This window comes from Dysidea avara, chromosome 9 (genome assembly GCF_963678975.1).
Source record: "Dysidea avara chromosome 9, odDysAvar1.4, whole genome shotgun sequence".
In the NCBI taxonomy this organism is placed as follows: Eukaryota; Metazoa; Porifera; class Demospongiae; order Dictyoceratida; family Dysideidae; genus Dysidea; species Dysidea avara.
In genome coordinates, this window is record NC_089280.1 from 11212279 (window position 1) to 11227248 (window position 14970).

Below are 14970 nucleotides of genomic sequence, written 5' to 3' on the forward strand. Positions count from 1 at the left end.
CACACACACACACACACACACACACACACACACACACACACACACACACACACACACACACAATGCGCATGCACCTTATGTAAACTGATGGTTGTTTCAATTTCTTCCAGTTAAGGCCACACAATAGACAAATTCCATAATAAGGCTTTATAGCATATAGAAATAACCGTTGCTCCTAGCAATCTGAATTTCCCAATATTTTTAGGTGATAACGTCTAAAGTAACTTCTCCAAATTTTGAAAGGATAGCATGTATATGTGATAAGATATGACATTTCTGAAAAGTGAAGTATCCATTACGCTTCATTGTCGGCTATGTTCAATCCGTTACACAGCAATACAAATCAAGAACTGTTTGAAAAGCACCTCTGCTATCAAAATAGCCACTATGAAAAGTATGGACGATTTCCGTTACGAAGGGAAGCCATCACGTGCTACCACCAAATCAACACTTTTCACTGTCAGCAAAGATGAATGGGACACAAAGGAGGACACTGGTAAGTCCATGAAGAATTCACTGTATGTACTGCGGTATTCCAAAAGGCACCTGTCGGGCATAAGCAACGTTGAACAGTGAAAAAATCAAGCCCGTAGCCTTAGCCGTTATCGAGTTACGCTTGTCTGAAGGCATCAGTCAGTTACTCAGTCAGTCAGTAGAAAATTCCATTAAATATATATTTTTTTAATTCCGCAGCAACTTGTTGAAAGCATTTCAGGTCGATCTGAAAGCTTGTTTGGGTTTAGTTTTACCTAACCAATACTGCCTCATCTTCGTCAGGAAAAATTAGGCTGGTTTTTGGGTGATGTTATCCTGTAGGCCATGCCTACTCCTTTGTGGTCCCTACTAGATAGTCTACTTTCATACATGTGTTTCGTGCATACCATTCCATTAGCAGTTCATTTCCTGGTATAGCAGTCCACATCTCATCTACAATGGAGAACAGCTCACTGAACTACCCACATGTATATTCCAATATGTTGGTGCAATAACACTGTGAAATGCACATACCCGGAGATTGAAACTGTACTGTGCTGTGGCTGCTATAGTATATGGAAGGATAAAAGTAAAGCAATACTGCACGTATTGTATGACTATCAATATGCCAAAGGTTTCTTCTTAAGTGAATTTGAAATGTTTCTGTTAAAGAAGCAGGGCCATAGCTGTAGCCTCTTTTCTTTTTTTTGCTACAAACGCATCATGCAGGAAGGCAGTAAAAATTTTTTTACATTCTGCAGCAACTTGACAAAAACATTTTGAGTTGATCTGAAGGCACTTTGGGCTAGACTTTCCCCAACCAATACTGTCATGTCATCATGAGAGGAAGTTTTGCTGTTGTTGCATGATGATTTTATGGCTTCTTATATGAAAGTATGTACTGACAATGACATTCAGAGAATGCTGTGATATTTGCAAGGCTTAAGCACCGACACGTAAATTGGTTATCAGAAAAACCATATATCAGCTGTGTTGTTTGTATGTATATCAGTATCGGATCAGTACCACAATGAAAAAAGCAGCAGATACAGATACTGTATGTGTATTTATTTAGAAATACATGCTCATGTGCACCAAATAATGTTTACCTTGAGTTGCATTTCAACAAAGTTATTACTGCTTCAGTGTAGTTGTTGCAGCAATGCTACCACTATAAACAAGCTAAATTGGTCCTTCACAATCAAATTTCTAGAAAAAAATGCTACAAAATAGACACGTTGTGCTATATCGGATCGACTACGTTTATCAGCTTCAAAATATTATCCAATATTGGTTATTGGAATATCAGCAAAATCTCATATCAGTGCAACACTAGTAAGAGATCTGTACACAGGTGTACATGTCTTACTGGGAAAGACACCTAGCCACAAATTTGACAAATTACACACTTTGTGGGTTACTAACAGACTACAAGTTCAGGAGCCATTATCTAAAATAACTACGAGACAGCTTACATTTACAACTATAGTGTAACAAGAGTTCAAACATGACCTCATACTTTTAAACAAACTACTACACTAGACTACACTTACGGTACTACTTAGCTCCAAAGCAATGATCACTCGCATCTAAAATACAATCGAAAACTAAGACACCAGCAAATCATGTGCATATCCAGGGCAAGTCACATCCTCTTGCAATTTGTACTATGATTAAAAACGTGTATTGCAACATGTACGTATATAGACTCGTACATGGCTACAGAGCAATTTTATATAGACATATGAGACACGTACATACTAACACAGGCAAGACACAAGCAAAACGCAGACAAAATGCATCTAGGGCAGTACCTTGGAATTGAGCTGTAACATGCATCTAATGCATGCATGTGGTACAAAAAGTAATGATTGGTGGCACTGTTGCTATTAGCCACAGAAAATGTTTATGTGTCCACTTAATTGCCATGAAGAGTTCATCTTTCTTCTTATTGATTTGTTTAGAGGTAGCTAATTGTGACTTGATGTTGCCATTTTCTTTTAAAATTTAATAGACTAGATCTATGGGTTGTGCTTTCCAAGCCTCCTTTACTTTTTGTGATTGGGGACACGGAGGAGCCTCCTTGGTCTTGACAATTGCCTTTTGAGGATAGAGGGACCAAGGTTTCATGACTGAGGGAGAGAGTGCCAAAGAATACCAGTATGCAGAAATCATCAAGGAGAATTCTACTCTGGAAAACAAGAAGTGGTCAAAATAATAATTGCAGCCTGTACACTCAACGTTCATTCTCATAGGTGCCTGATCAGTTTGCCTCCAGGCATAGGTGTAAGCTTACATCCACTAGTAAGGTATCCTCCAAAGCAGCAGTGGCAGCAACAACTCACCATACCTAATAATGATGATGATGATGATGTGAAGAATCTGAACACCACTAACAGCCCAAGGTCTAGGGGAGGGATGGCATTTGACATTAACTTTGATGATAAGAATGTCTCTAAGAAGATTCCAAAGGGATTAAAGAACAAGCAGAAGACATCCAACCTGACGAAGGAAAGCTTGCAAGTTAAACTTGATTCAGCTGAGCAATGTAGAAAAGTAAAGCTTGCATGCATTGTATTAAAAATGTTTTTAATGTGTCTACCATAGAGGAAGAATGATATAAGAGCACTTGAGCAAGTGATGGATGCTCTGGAAGCCTTTCAGAAGGCACAGACTGCAAAGGCTAATGCTGATCTAAGCATGAAAATGGTTACTAATGAATAGAACAGGGAGAACCATTTCCGTGAGTTGAGAAATCGTCTTAAGGAGAGAAGATGGTAGCCATTGAAGCTAATAAAGTAAAGCCCCTCCATCCACCACCATGGCCAGTTGCTGAAGAGTAGTCAAACCCTTCCTCCTCGCAAATCTAATGGGAACTACTAGAGTCCAAACAGTTTGTACATGTTGTGCTGTACACAGACTGAGCTCTGCAGGAAGCTGACCAAGACATAAACATATATCTAATCCAAAACAGCCAGCTGTAAAAAAAGTGTGTGGCCCTCAAAAAGGCTATGGTGAAAAAAGATGTGAAATCCAAGGTGGCGGCCAAGAAATGGCTGTGATGGTAGGTTAATGGTAAAAATTTTAATAACAACTCAGGTGAATTTTTGTGCCGCTTGGTCTTGGCAAAAAATTCATCTAAATTGCCGTTATTAAAATTTTTACCATTAACCTACCATCACAGACATTTCTTGGCCGCCACCTTGGATTTCACATCTTTTTTCACCATAGCCTTTTTGAGGGCCGCACACTTTTTTTACAGCTGGCTGTTCGGATTAGATTTCACTTCTTTTTGTATTTGTATACCCCAAAGCCGGCCTATCCGGCCTATGGCTTTGGGACTTTTTTAACCTGTCTTTTTTTCTTTTCCACAGGAAGAAGAAAAGATGAAGCATATGTACTTTAAATATTTCTGATTTTATCAGTAAATGTACAAATTATATATATAATACATATATTTATTACAGAACTCTCCATGGTGGTTTCTTTGTAACTGGACACTCTACAAAGTGACTTCTTCTTGCTGCTCTCTCTATAGGGTGAATTGTTTGTAGCTGAACAATATACAAGTAACTTCTTCTAGCTTATCTCTCTACAGGTTGGTTTGTTTGTAGCTGAATTCTGTGCAGGTGATTTGTTTGCAGCTGAGCTCTTTACAGAATGGTTTCTTTGTAGCTGAACTCTCTACAAGGTAACTTCTTCTAACTGATCTTTCTACAGGGCAATTTGTTTGTGGCTGAATTTTCTACAGGGTGATTTCTTTGCAGCTGAACTCTCTACATGGTGGTTTCTTTGTAACTGAACTCTCTACAAGGTAATTTCTTCTAGCTGATCTCTCTACAGGGAGATTTGTTTGTAGCTGAACTCTCTACAGGTGATTTGTTTGCAGCTGAACTCTCTACATGATGGTTTCTTTGTAACTGAACTCTCCACAAGGTAACTTCTTCTAGCTGATCTTTCTACAGGGTGATTTGTTGTAGCTGAACTCTCTACAAGGAAACTTCTTCTAGCTGACCTCTCTACAGGGAGATTTGTTTGTAGCTGAACTCTATACAGGTGATTTGTTTGCAGCTGAACTCTCTACATGATGGTTCTTTGTAGCTGAACTCTCTACAAGGTGACTTCTTCTAACTGACCTTTCTACAGGGAGATTTGTTTGTAGCTGAACTCTCTACAGGGTGATTTGTTTGCAGCTGAACTCTCTATATGATGGTTTCTTTGTAGCTGAACTCTCTACAAGGTAACTTCTTCTAGCTGATATTTCTACAGGGTGATTTGTTTGTAGCTGAACTCTCTACAAGGAAACTTCTTCTAGCTGATCTCTCTACAGGGAGATTTGTTTGTAGCTGAACTCTATACAGGTGATTTGTTTGCAGCTGAACTCTCTACATGATGGTTTCTTTGTAGCTGAACTCTCTACAAGGTAACTTCTTCTAGCTGATCTCTCTACAGAGAGATTTGTTTGTAGCTGAACTCTCTACAGGTGATTTGTTTGCACCTTAACTCTCTACATGATGGTTTCTTTGTAGCTGAACTCTCCACAAGGTAACTTCTTCTAGTTGATCTCTCTACAGGGAGATTTGTTTGTAGCTGAACTCTATACAGGTGATTTGTTTGCAGCTGAACTCTTTACATGATGGTTTCTTTGTAGCTGAACTCTCTACAAGGTAACTTCTTCTAGCTGATCTCTCTACAGAGAGATTTGTTTGTAGCTGAACTCTATACAGGTGATTTGTTTGCAGCTGAACTCTCTACATGATGGTTTCTTTGTAGCTGAACTCTCTACAAGGTAATTTCTTCTAGCTGATCTCTCTACAGAGAGATTTTTTTGTAGCTGAACTCTCTACAGGTGATTTGTTTGAAGCTGAACTCTCTACATGATGGTTTCTTTGTAGCTGAACTCTCCACAAGGTAACATCTTCTAGCTGATCTTTCTACAGGGTGATTTGTTTGTAGCTGAACGAAACTTCTTCTAGCTGATCTCTCTACAGGGAGATTTGTTTGTAGCTGAACTCTATACAGGTGATTTGTTTGCAGCTGAACTCTTTACATGATGGTTTCTTTGTAGCTGAACTCTCTACAAGGTAACTTCTTCTAGCTGATCTCTCTACAGAGAGATTTGTTTGTAGCTGAACTCTCTACAGGTGATTTGTTTGCACTTTAACTCTCTACATGATGGTTTCTTTGTAGCTGAACTCTCCACAAGGTAACTTCTTCTAGCTGATCTTTCTACAGGGTGATTTGTTAGTAGCTGAACTCTCTACAAGGAAACTTCTTCTAGCTGATCTCTCTACAGGGAGATTTGTTTGTAGCTGAACTCTTTACATGATGGTTTCTTTGTAGCTGAACTCTCTACAAGGTAACTTCTTCTAGCTGATCTCTCTACAGAGAGATTTGTTTGTAGCTGAACTCTCTACAGGTGATTTGTTTGAAGCTGAACTCTCTACATGATGGTTTCTTTGTAGCTGAACTCTCCACAAGGTAACTTCTTCTAGCTGATCTTTCTACAGGGTGATTTGTTAGTAGCTGAACTCTCTACAAGGAAACTTCTTCTAGCTGATCTCTCTACAGGGAGATTTGTTTGTAGCTGAACTCTTTACATGATGGTTTCTTTGTAGCTGAACTCTCTACAAGGTAACTTCTTCTAGCTGATCTCTCTACAGAGAGATTTGTTTGTAGCTGAACTCTCTACAGGTGATTTGTTTGAAGCTGAACTCTCTACATGATGGTTTCTTTGTAGCTGAACTCTCCACAAGGTAACTTCTTCTAGCTGATCTTTCTACAGGGCGATTTGTTTGTAGCTGAATGAAACTTCTTCTAGCTGATCTCTCTACAGGGAGATTTGTTTGTAGATGAACTCTCTACAGGTGATTTGTTCGCAGCTGAACTGTCTACATGATGGTTCTTTGTAGCTGAACTCTCTACAAGGTGACTTCTTCTAGCTGACCTTTCTACAGGGAGATTTGTTTGTAGCTGAACTCTCTACAGGTGATTTGTTTGCAGCTGAATTCTCTACATGATGGTTTCTTTGTAGCTGAACTCTCTACAAGGTAACTGATGTCTCTACAAGGTAACTGATGTCTCTACAAGGTCACTAGTTTGTAGCTGAACTCTCTACATGGCGGTTTCTTTGTAACTGAACTCTCTACAGGGTGACTTCTTTTAGCTGATCTTTCTAGAGGGTGATTTGTTTGTAGCTGAACTCTCTACAGGTGATTTGTTTGCAGCTGAACTCTCTACATGATGGTTTCTTTGTAGCTGAACTCTCTACAAGGTAACTTCTTCTAGCTGATCTCTATACAGGGAGATTTGTTTGTAGCTGACCTCTCTACAGGGTGATTCGTTTGCAGCTGGACTTTCTACATGATGGTTTGTTCATAACTGAACACTCTACAAGGTAACCTCTTCTAGCTTATCTATTTACAGGATAACTTGTTTCTAGCTGAACTCTCTACATGGTGATTTGTTGGTAGCTAAACTCTCTACAATTAGATTTGTTTGCAGCTGAACTCTCTACATGGTGGTTTCTTTGTAGCTGAACTCTCTACAAGGTAGCTTCTTCTAGCTGATCTCTCTACAGGATGACTTGTTTCTAGCTGAACTCTCTACAGGGTGATCCTTTCGTAGCTGAACTCTCTACAGGGTGATTTGTTTGCAGCTGAAGTCTCTACATGATGGTTTGTTTGCAGCTTAACTCTCTACAAGGTAACTTCTTCTAGTTAATCTCTCTACAGGATGACTTGTTTCTAGCTGAACTCTCGACAGGATGATCTGTTCATAGCTGAGTTCTCTACATGGTAGTTTCTTTGTAGCTAAACTCTTTACAAGGTGACTTCTTCTAGCTGATCTCTCTATAGGGTGATTTGTTTGTAGCTGAACTCTGTACAGTTTGATTTGTTTGCAGTTGAACTTTCTACATGGTTGTTTCTTTGTAGCTGAACTCTCTACAAGGTAACTTCTTCTAGTTAATCTCTCTACAGGATGACTTGTTTCTAGCTGAACTCTCGACAGGATGATCTGTTCATAGCTGAGTTCTCTACATGGTAGTTTCTTTGTAGCTAAACTCTTTACAAGGTGACTTCTTCTAGCTGATCTCTCTATAGGGTGATTTGTTTGTAGCTGAACTATCAGTTCTCTACATGGTAGTTTCTTTGTAGCTAAACTCTTTACAAGGTGACTTCTTCTAGCTGATCTCTCTATAGGGTGATTTGTTTGTAGCTGAACTATCTGCAGGGTGATTTGTTTGCAGTTGAACTTTCTACATGGTTGTTTCTTTGTAGCTGAACTCTCTACAAGGTAACTTCTTCTAGTTAATCTCTCTACAGGATGACTTGTTTCTAGCTGAACTCTCGACAGGATGATCTGTTCATAGCTGAGTTCTCTACATGGTAGTTTCTTTGTAGCTAAACTCTTTACAAGGTGACTTCTTCTAGCTGATCTCTCTATAGGGTGATTTGTTTGTAGCTGAACTATCTGCAGGGTGATTTAAACTCTCTACAAGGTGATGTTTTCTAGTTGATCTCTCTACTCAGTCTGGATGACTTGTTTCTAGCTGAACTCTCTACAGTGTGATCTGTTAAGTTTCTACCTGATCTCTCTATAGAGTTATATCTTGTTTGTATAGCTGAACTCTTTTACATGGTGGTTTTTTGATTGGTTGCTGAACTCTCTCTCCACGGTGACTTGTTTGTACTACAGAGTGACTTGTTTGTAGCTGAACTCTCTACAGAGTGACTTACTTGTAGCTGAACATTGCATAAAGTAACTTGTTTGTAGCTGATCTAGATGAACTCTCTACTAGGTAGCTTTTTTTTGTAGCTGAACCCTTTACGCAGTAACTTGTTTGTAGCTGAATTCTCTACAGAGTGACTTGTTGTAGCTGAACTCTCTACAAGGTGACTTGTTTATAGTTGAATTCTCTTCAGTGTGACTTATAATGTTCTGAATCTCTACAGCAACATATTTGTAGCTGAACTCTCTACAGGATGACTTGCTTGTAGCTGAATTGTCTATAAGATTAACTGTTTGTAGCTGAACTCCCTACAGAATAACTTGCAATGCCAAAGAAATTCTATAATGGAGTAAGTTATAAACGTAGCTGAATGCTTTATTAGGGTGACTGTTCTATTAGAGTATCTCGATCTCGCATATGCCACACGTAGTTGGCTTTGGAATCATAACTCAGTGGTTTGTAATCCGATTCTTCTGTACTACTGCAAGGACTTTCTATGATAATTATTCCAGCTACACACCGATTTTCAGCTCACTGCTCTAAGCGGTTTGGCTGGTAGGCGTGAAAACTAATAGTTTTTTTATTCATAAAAGTCGATCGCATAATTGTGACATAGGTTGGGTTTTGTGTCATATCTCGATGGCCTTTAACTGGATTCCTTTCAAACCACAAAAAGGCACTCCTACGATAGTTACTCCATCTACATAGCAATTTTCAGCTCATTCCTTCAAGCGGTTTACCCTGTGGGCGTGACAGACCTTCGACCTTATTTTACGCAGATAATCGGTCATAACTCCGTGAATGTTCATCGGATTCCTACCAAAATTGGTACTGAGATTCGCCTCAATGAGCCCTTTAAGTGTGCCAAATTTCAGCCCGATCCAAGCACGCATTCGTGTTTTATTGCGGATTTTGCAAAGTGTGTGAAAAGAAGAAGTAGAAGAAGAAAAAAACGAAGAAAAAAAACCCAAATTTTGGCCGCTCGTATCTTGGAAATGGCTGGAGCGATTTTCTTCAAATTTGGTATGTGGACTCCCCTACCTCGCCGGCATTTCTGTAGCAACTTTGGTTTTAATAGGATAAGGAATCACGGAGCTACAAAGGTGTGAAAATCGCGTTTACTTTCTTCCTGTAAATATACTCACGGTGTGGCGCGCCGGCTACTTGGGCCACACGACACACTACCGTGTGTCTGATTTGGTTTGCAGAAATTTGAGCAGTTCTCAATCCTGAACTCAGTAAAACAAGCTGAGTGTTCTCTGTATCTGTATTATAAATAAGATATTTCCAAGTTAGCTTGCATAATCATAATTGTGTTCCAAATAGAAGTGATACATCATGTGAGCAAAGTAAATCCTGAAAGACGCTTGGTATAACTTTACCAGCTGTACAACTCACGTTGTCCCAGAAATCAACCCAATGGTGCTATTTACCTTTACCAAACCCCATAGGAAAGTGCTTGTTTAAGAAAACACCATTAGGCCATAGTAAATTAGCACAAGCCTAAGCTTAAAAAATAGCTGTAATCCATAGATATTTCACCAATCATTCTTTGTGTGCTACTACTACCACCTTTTCATCAAAATGATTAGCATGTACATGTACAGAGAATTAACTGATGTCAAGTTTAAATGAAAATCATAAGATGATCAGTAACTACATTAATCCCTGAAATTGAGCTGAAATGTTCTTAAGGTGCAAATTGCTCCAATAATTGTCCCCTTCTGTAGATTAGCAAACAGTTTTGGGGAGAACTTTGGGATCTTTTTCGTGTAATCAAGACATGCTGTTGAAACAACACCGGTGCAACAGGCACAATCATAACTTGCTTTCCATACATGAAAATCAACTGCCAAGTCATGATACTTTGTCAATTTCTCCACCTCCTTTAATGCCACATTAATATCAGCAGGGCAAGATATCTCTATGAAATAAATTTGCTTCTCAAACACCACAATGTCAGGACAATTGCTGGATTGAAGACGGTCAGTAAATAAACCAAAATCCCATAGTATTTTCACAGTAGAATATTCCAGCACTGGGGATGGCTTGTGTGAGCACCAAGACTGACCAGCTCTTGGAAATAAATAAACTCTGCCAATGTGTATGGCACCAGCAATCAAATGGAGGTAGGCAGTTGGAACAAGCTGACAACAAATGCACTATAGTTTGTTCTGATTAACCACATAATCTGCAATTCAGTAATGGTATACTGACTTGTGTATTACTTTCGCCTCAATGACTCTGGTTGCTTGCTATCACTTAATTCTGGATTGCAACAATTGTCAATTCAGTTTCGAATCTAGGTGCTGTTGAAGCCACATTAAGCTTCTCTGCTTATCCACATCCTCTGTACCAACAAAAGAATACAAACGACCACGAAGAGACTTTGCCAAATAGATGAAGTTAAGGACTCTAGCTGCTTTCTACAAAGTACATTCTGCATAATAATCACAGCCATTACATTCAAATGGCACCCCTAATGAATGGCAATACTCCCCAGCCTGGGAAATTATAGAGTGACCGCTGGTAGAGAATTATCCAATTCTCTACTACGCAATTTCATCAAAATGATTAGCATGTACATGCAACAACAAGTACAGAGAGAAAAGCTGAAATTTTGTTCAACAGAACATAAGATAACAGTACAATTAAATTGCTCGTAAAATGTGAATAGTTCCAATAAGTGCCACTTTTTCTAGGTTAGCAAATAATTTTAATGTGAACCCAGGGATTTACTTCACATGACTTAAACATCTTGCAGACACTGCACCTATGCAGCCAAACACAATATCGTTACTGGTATTTCATGTATTTGTTGAAAATCAGCAGCAAGATCACTATGCTTCAACAACTTCTCTTCCTCTTTCAATGCTACATTTACATCTGCTGGACATGATATTTCCATAAAGTAAATTGTACTCTGTTGGTAGTCAAGTAACACGATGTTGGGATGATTGCTGCTATGATTATGGTCACTATGTAAACTAAAATTCCACAACATCTTTGACTCCAGCACTGGAGATGGTTTATGGGAATGCCAGATCTAGGAAAGGAGTAACCCTCATCAGGTGCCAATGCACAGCTGCAGCAACTTAATTTTGGTGATGAAGGTAAGCAGTGGGGGCAAGCCGACAACAAATTGCTGCTTGTCCACATACACTCTACAATGCAGTGAAGGAACTGATTTGTGCATTATTTTTGATTCGATTACTCTAGTTGCTATAACTTGATTCTGGATAGCAAGGATGGTTGATTCTGTTTCAGAATGTAGATGTTGTTTGAGCCATACAAAACTCTTCTTTCTCCACCACGTCAGTGCCCATAAAGCAAAAGAAACAATCGTGAAAGGGCTTTGCCAACAGAGATGAATTTAGAGAATGTAATTGCTTCCCACGAAGAACATCACATATAGAATCACAACAGGAAAAGTCAAGTGACACATCCAATGAAGAACAATAGTCCATAGTTTGGTGAATAATAGATCATGGCAGTAGTAGAGATTCATCCACCTCTCTGCAAAATTTTACCAACTTATCAATAGAATGACACAAATGACATGACAGTGCCACAACTCTCCTAATATACAAGTTTTCTACATTTACAAACCCAAGAACCTTGTGGTTAATAAAGCCATTCAACAGTACTCCTGGGATGGTGATTACAGGATTCTCTTGTTTCACTACTTTCTTATCACTGAAACCCTACTTCATCTTTAAATTAAATTTTTGTTATCTTTTTTTGTTACAGAATAGTTATGAAATACACGTGTGGATGTTACTGCTGTATTACATTATCTCAATCTCGCCGCTAAGCTATGCAGTAGATCAAGCCAGTGGGTGTGCAACAATACCTTGTTTCCTATGGAGCTAGATCGGTGTCGTGGCACGTTCTATTTTTCAATGTTATACTTATTTAAGGAGGCGTGGTACTTGTTTTAAAAGTGTAGCTTAGCTGCTACCCAATACTACAGTCCGTTAAGCATCTCAAATAGTTTTGTGGTGTCTAAATATACTTCTTCAAGGAAAGTGTCAATACAGAAAATTAATGCTTTTGTATGGTTTTCATGAAGAAAAGAGGACCATTTAATTGGAGACAAAAGGAATAGCAAAGCACAGAAGGAAGCGTGGTGTATTTATGTGTGATATAATATTTAATGATGTGATAGGCCAGTATGTGCATGATAATTTTGGTTGTTGTAACCGTTGTTGTAAGTTGTTCAATGATTCGCGTGCTGGTTATACTTTGCTGATTGTCATTGTGATTAATGACTCATGAATTAAATGAACCGAACCCAACAGTAGACATTCGGTAGAACTACAAAAGGCACATCCTACCAGTGAGCTTGCTGCTGTGGCATAAAATGGTGGCCATGCGCTGCTTTGTTTGGCCTCTAGCCTTGCTGGTGTGGTCAGGCAGGCAGGCACACAAATTTCAAAGTTATAAAAAATTCAATATCCAGATGACTGTTTTCTTGTGCTGATTTTTACTGAATACTCATCCCTCACTTAGCGGATAGAAGAAAAGCCAAGGCTTATAAAAGATAGTAGATTTGTGAGCTAATTGTGATGGGTGCATCTAAAAGTGGCATGTTCAACCTCACAAATGTGCTGGCCATATGCGTGAGATTTGCATGTTTCCTTAAGATAGAATATAAGAGATGAAGTTGTTGGAAGGAGCAAGAGGATTGAAATTTTATTGTTATTCCTTTTTAGAAGTAAAATTGTAATCATAGAAGTTCACAGGAACCTCAGAAACTGTCCTTCATAAGTAGGCTAAATGTAGAGTGTACTTTACATGGAGGGTATTTCAAGCACTGCGTACAAACTTATTTTCACCAGCTATCACTTGGACTTGCCAATTCCAAACTAATGCATATGCACAACCTTAGTGTGATCTATTTTTCCTCAAATATCAGCTCAACAAGTAAGCTGTAGCTGGTGATTACTATTCTATTAGACACCAGCTGTCAACTATTTGTTACAGAAATTACATGCAAACATTTAAACAACAGTAAAAAAATTTTCCCCAAGATGGAATTTTTGGGATTTTGGATATGTTATTCTCCATTAAGTTTCATACAGAATGATACCAAAACTTCTTTTATACCATTTTTTTCCAGGTACATGGCTTTTTTTACATTTGACTACCAGACTACAAGCTTAAGAGATCGCTACTATGTGGACTCCACAATACTGTTATGCAAGTCAATTACATAGTGCTTTGGATTATCCGTGTTGAATTTTCCCATTTTCACTAAACACACAACTGATTGATGCTATCTTTGCATATGTGATTCACTCATACCTCTTCTCCGAATATCCATGAGCATAATACACCAAATCAATACCCGCAGATCTCGCTCATAAAATTATGCGTAATTTTTTGTGAGCTATGCTACGTGTTCATTCCTATAACTTCTTCCAGTACTGTTATTGCAAGCGTATCATTACATGCATGTTGCTGCAGGTGTATCATTGCATGTGTATTGTTGCATGTGTGCTGTCGTGCTGTGTTGGCATGCATGTTGCTGCATTTGCATTGGCATGTGTGGTGTTCTGCTTTTAGCAGTAGGAGTATGATCTGTTCACTTCCATACACACAATGCTACGAATTACATAATTAGGACATCAATATTTGATCCTGTTTGCAGGGATCTCCAGCTGTTTGCTTGTGTTTTGCTACATCCTACCAGGCAACGTAATCCCATTGTATTTTGTCAATTGTTGCAATAGTGATACATTTACTGCAGTTTATTCCCACATATAAATAAATTATTTCCAGCTACCCATATACTGCATGCGTGTGGTCAGCAACTGTGTTTCTGGGCTAGATGGATGACTTGACTTTCTGCTCTTTGTGTTGCCAATTCGCTTTTGTTATTAGTGGCCTTCGCAATACACTTTTTGGTATGATATGTGTTTGAACTAAGAGCTACTTATCATTTCATTTCACATAAATCACATTCTGCTGCAACAAGCATCATTACTTATGACTGTTACATATTCCTAATGCGCATAATTTCACCATGCATGTACCCTCCTTTCTGTTAAAGCATAAAAAATTTTATAGGTATTTGCCCATTGGATATAAGCATTGTTTCCCTTTATGTGTGTGCATTACTAACTAATATGGTATAGTGTTGCTATAACAGGGTGATAGGGAACTGAGGAAGTTTGGGGAGAAATTTAGTGAATGAAGTGCTAATTATCTGTGCATGGCCAAACCAAGCCAATTACACTAAACTTAACTTATATGATTATCTAATCAAAAACAGCCAAGCTGTAAAAAAAAGGTGCGGCCCCCAAAAAGGCCATGGTGAAAAAAGATGTGAAATCCAAGGTGGCGGCCAAGAAATGGCTGTGATGATAGGTTAATGGTAAAAATTTTAATAACGACAATTCAGGTGAATTTGATGCCAAGACCAAGTGGCACAAAATTCACCTGAATTGTCGTTATTAAAATTTTTACCATTAACCTACCATCACAGCCATTTCTTGGCCGCCACCTTGGATTTCACATTTTTTTTCACCATGGCCTTTTTGGGGGCCGCACCTTTTTTTACAGCTTGGCTGTTTTTGATTAGATATCACTTCTTTTTGTATTTGTATACTGCAAAGTCAGCCTATGGCTGGCTTTGGGGCTTTTTTAACCCATGTGTTTTTTTTATTTACCACAGGAAGAAGAAAAGAACTTATAGAAGATTTTTAATACTTCAATTATTTTTGATTTTATTAGTAATTATACAAATTATATACATATAT

The 14970-nt window shown here is 38.5% G+C and overlaps 1 long non-coding RNA gene across 1 annotated transcript in view; it reads right to left on the reverse strand.

Annotated features, from left to right (window-relative positions):
• Nucleotides 1-849: 849 nt before the first annotated feature.
• The window catches only part of LOC136265636 (uncharacterized), a 28582-nt gene continuing 14461 nt past the window's right edge, over nt 850-14970 (reverse strand). The window contains exon 3 of the long non-coding RNA XR_010705640.1: nt 850-927. This is a non-coding gene — a long non-coding RNA (uncharacterized lncRNA). The remainder of the gene's footprint in view (nt 928-14970) is intronic.